This window comes from Ruditapes philippinarum, unplaced genomic scaffold, assembly GCF_026571515.1.
Source record: "Ruditapes philippinarum isolate M1 unplaced genomic scaffold, ASM2657151v2 ctg1002_1_1_1_1, whole genome shotgun sequence".
Lineage (NCBI taxonomy): Eukaryota > Metazoa > Mollusca > Bivalvia > Venerida > Veneridae > Ruditapes > Ruditapes philippinarum.
In genome coordinates, this window is record NW_026863932.1 from 30,001 (window position 1) to 35,149 (window position 5,149).

The 5,149-nt window shown below is 30.6% G+C and overlaps 1 pseudogene; it reads right to left on the reverse strand.

Annotated features, from left to right (window-relative positions):
• The window catches only part of LOC132723867 (maternal embryonic leucine zipper kinase-like), a 24,861-nt pseudogene extending 20,175 nt beyond the window's left edge, over nucleotides 1-4,686 (reverse strand).
• Nucleotides 4,687-5,149: the final 463 nt, after the last annotated feature.

The window sequence follows — 5,149 nt, forward strand, 5'->3', positions numbered from 1 at the left end:
GTAGTAAATGATATATGTCCCACAAATGTATATATTTTTTAATGGGGTTTTATGTTATTGGTCAATATGTTTTCACCTATGGTAAAATCAAAATATAGTTTTATATCTATAACTTAGTACCCCTTAGTTCTGTTGTATGGAAATGTTCATTATAGGCCTATATAGTGGCGTATATAAAAACTGACTGCATGAAATAATGCCACTCAACTCGGTCTTTATATATGGGCCCCGTAAGTGAAGATATGTGTGAATATATATATATGCATATATATATATATATATGTATATATATATATATATATATGTATATATATGTGTGTATATATATATATATATATATATATATATATATATAATAATGTATGCATATATATCTATTTGATATATATATATATATATATATATATCTATTTGATATATATATATATATATATATATATATATATACACACACACATATATATATATATATATAATACATATACTATACATACACACACACCAATAAATGCACAATCTGAGAAAATTCAGTAATATAACCTTCAAGGTCAAGGTCATTAAAGAGCCCTAGCAAATTTGGGTTTGATAAACAACAAGGTCTGGTCCTTAAGAATGTTCTGTTATAATATGAAGTTTATCCCTTCAAAAATAGCAAAGTTACAGTCAGTTACCGCCAAAACAATGAAAATTTCAATAATTTGACCTTCAAAGACAATGTCATTAATGAGTGAAGGTCAAGGTCTTTCGGTATATTTTTAACAGTTATCTTTGAAGATTATTATGTTCAAGTTTGAAGACAATCCATTCAAAAATAACAAAGTTACAGCCAATAATAGCCAAAAAAATGAAAATTTCAATAATTTGACCTTCAAAGTCAAGGTCATTGATGAGTGAATGTCAAGGTCTGACTGGTTATTTTTAAGGAATATCCTTGAAGATTATTATGTTCAAGTTTGAAGACAATCCATTCAAAAATAACAAAGTTACAGCCAATAACAGCATAAACAGGCAAAAATTGGACTTTTAACCTTGAAAGTCAAGGTCATTTATGGATGAAGGTCAAGGTTAGTGTGGTCTACTGAAAGGTCTTGTCCCAAGGGTTGTTGTGGCCAAGTATGAAGACAATACACCAAGAAATAAAAAAGTTATGATCCAGGTACAAGTTTTCGGACGGCAACGGCAACGCCGACCTGACTATAACAATACCTCTACTTTTTTTTTCAAAAAAAAAAAAGTCGAGCTAAAAATGTGGGTACCACTTTCACCAATAAAATGTTTATTTAATTATCATTATTTTTGTATTTTCTTTTTTTCTCATTATAATGTATGTTCTAATTAGATTCTAATTTTATTACAGTATTTGTCAATAAAAAAACAGCCCTTTGTTACTAGAATTTGAAATATTGTGTGATAAAATCATTCATGACATCTGAAGTGAATTGAAAAGACCAAAAAAAAATATGATCACAATGAATGTAGTATTTATACATTTTAAAATGAAGACAGACATCAAGTTTTACGAAAATCATTGGTCATGTGACATGTCAGCTGACAGTTATTAACCACAGCGGAAAATTAGGCCATGACGGCCGACTAAATTTTTGTTTGTAAATACATCAGTCACACTTTGGTTTGCATTTTCATCCATTCATAATAAATATATAATTGAGATTATTACAGGTTTTTCCCGTTTGCAACGTAAAGAATCAACTTACTGTTGTGTTTCGTAAAACAGATAGACAGTTTTATTACATGCTTTTCGGTGGTTTATAGAAATATATCAGTGATATAAAACTGGTAATTTCACTGTTTAAAACAGTGAAATTACCACTTTGATAATTTCACTGTTTTGAATTTAAGCCCCTTACGTTGTTTCAGTAATATACCAGCGTGCACAGTACTGGGTACCAACTTAATGACGTGACGTCGTAAATGACGTCACGTTGTATTATTATTTGGCGCGTTTTTCATTCAGTATTAGGTTTAATGTCTTTTTAAAACGTTTTTTTGCATGTAATAAAAAGAAAATTTGTTTAGTTTAGTGCAACCGAAATAGATTTCACCTTGTGAACACCAAAAGTTCATATTTCACTCGTGGCTGAGCCACTCGTGAAATATACCTTTTGGTGCTCACTCGGTGAAATATATTCCGATCTTACACTGAACTAAACAAATATCCTCTATTTAACTGTTTCTCCATCATGATTTACAATATTATGACGTAACACGTACAGGGCTCACGCTGTCGGTCGCCATTTGCGATCATTTTATAAGATTGGCGATTATTTTTGCATTTTGGCTACAAAATCTGGCGATTATTTTTTACTTCCAACAGTGTTTATATAAGGTGTAAAAATCGATAATGAATGCAGTAGACCCAATTAACACCAGCGGGGTGCATTTAATCGAGTGTCAACTTTTTACCGGTCACGTGCTGCCAACTATATTGCCCGAGGTGATAAAATACATGCGAGATGTATAATTGTATAAGTACTTTAAAGATATTGTCCAGCATTTATAATAGCCATCAAGTATCCGTCAATTAGCCACAAACATCGTTTTAAAATTGATAAACTGGATATTGACTTACACAAAATTTACCGTGAATTGCAGTAATTGCAAATTTTGATTTTTTTTTTGTTTTAAGCTACTTGACTAAATCGCCAGTGGAAAACAATGGTAAAATATTTAAAAAGTATTAACTTTCAAACTACTATTTGCACAACAACCAAAATTGTGAATATTTCTTCAGAAAACAGAAAAAATCCGATTGTCACATATTTTCGCGACACCGATAATTTTGATATTTATTTAAAGGTGAAATAAGCTATGTTCTGTTTAAAAATCTTTACTACTATAGCAGAAAATTTGTATTACATTGGTAATGATGATATTTTTCAGAAAATTATTCAGAAAAAAGGCTGCATTCTGTGAATAAGTTTGCAAACTTGTGTTATTTCTATAGGCTAATATGACCTAGATCTACTCCAGTTCTGTGTGAAATGTGGAAATTGACAGTGGTTATAGCTGACAAAATTTGATTAGAACAAACAAAAAAAGTTGTCTGATAACAGCATTATGTAAAGTTTTAATGAATCATTAATATTATTGTTATACAGTAATTATACTAATTATAACGTTTTTATTCTGTTCTATAATAACAATTAAAGTTGTGGTTCTATTCAAAAAAAGGTAGTTATCAATATACACAAATGTATCAGTTTATTTGAGAATCCTTATAAAACTGAAAGATATAAATGTAATGTTTATTTAATCAACTGCTTATGTTGTTAATCGCTAATTCGTGAATAGTCCGCTGAACTTTTGGCTATTATTTTTTTAAGTTGAAATTATTGGCTATTATTTTATTTGAGCCAGTGTGAGCCCTGCACGTAGGTGCTCGAATTTGTCAAGCGTTTTAGGTCAATGGCCACCATATTTTGGTTATTTTACATGCATACAGTATAGGTTGCTGGCCACCATTTTTTTGCCGATTTTATTTCTTTCCCATCGGCAATAAGTGTGAGTTTTTGGATGCACTGACCTTGAAAAATTTGCATACTCTTTGTATTTTCTGCGTTAAAAATGAACGTTTGTGCGTTACTGGGCATGCTGATTGGTTTATAGAATTGTCAATTCACCAATTACGTGAATGGATATGAAAATGCTATTTTTAGCGATGTCAATTACCGAATACCTCAGAGCGTATTACACAGTTGTCTAGTAGTGGATTTATCATTATATACATGTCGGACTGTTTTGGCGAGAAGATTTTCGCTAAATTATTTACATCAATGTTAAACAACAGGTATATCGTAAACAAAATACCTAGAAATTAATAAGGATTACCATGGAGCTAAATATAAGATTTATATATCTGTAGAATTATTTGATTTTATTCAGGCTGTTTTCGGTTAACATCTCCGCGGTACAGGGGTAACGCGCTTGTTTAGGGTGTGAGAGGTCTGAGGTTCAAATCCCAGTCGAGGCAACTTTTTTTTTATGAAGGAAGTAGCCACGATATGCAAGGATAAAGGATAAAGTGTGGCTGTCAAAAACAATGAACATAAATGAATTTTGATGCAACTTTAGTCATGCAAAATTCTGTATGTATCAAACTCAATCTGTTATACATGTAGTAAAAAATCCAAACACAGGCGCTGTCTCGGTGCCCTGCAAGGTGAATTATAGTATATAAAGACTTATACAGGAAAATACATATAGATATATATACAGTACAATTTAGATTGCAAAGATCAGAAAATACCACAGAGCTTGCAGGTAATACGATTTTGTATGTGAGAACTCTATTAACTAATTAAGCTATTACAAAGTTACATGTTAAATTTTTTTTTCCAGCTTCTACACATGAACTCCTATTTATAACCATATCAATAAATTTAGTGTTGCCCTAGAATCAATTTTGGTACGCTAATTGATACAAATAGGATTTTTTTAAACATTGAATAAACGTGTATCTTGCATGATTTGATTTTCAGAGAAGAGCAAATTTTGACGTGCGTTTACCTACACTCGTAATAGAACAATAGTTTAATAAAATGATAACCTACAACGTCCTCTAATGACACTGTTTGTGACAGTCAAAAAATGCGGATATTATTGATAAAAACACGGCAAACTTCACATAAAATTCCCTTTCAAATGTGCCACTATTTTCAGCCAATCATATTCCGGAAAAGTCTTTGCTTGATTTATATGCTAAAATTATCTCAATTACACGGATAATTTTGGCTAAACGAATTGGGGACACAACAAATTAAATCAAAATTTATTTATTGTCGGTACATATGTATATACATATAACATTTCACAAAACATAAGCAATGTATAGCTTTTGAGCGACAATAGATTAATAAAATGACACAACAAATTGTGAGATTGTTTATTTTTTTGTTTTTACTTTTTCAATAAACTTGCATCTAAATTTGAAATTTGTTTTTGTTGTTCGATCAGTGCAGACTGAGAAAAATTTAGATGGTTGGGTTGTAAAATGTTACTGGCAATTGAAATTGATAATCTTGCTGTACCCAAGATCTTCTTGTAAATATTCCTTTCATCATTTCGATATAGCAGAGACTTTATTACAGAGTCAATGACTGAAGGGTATGGCCACGCACTGGTTATTATT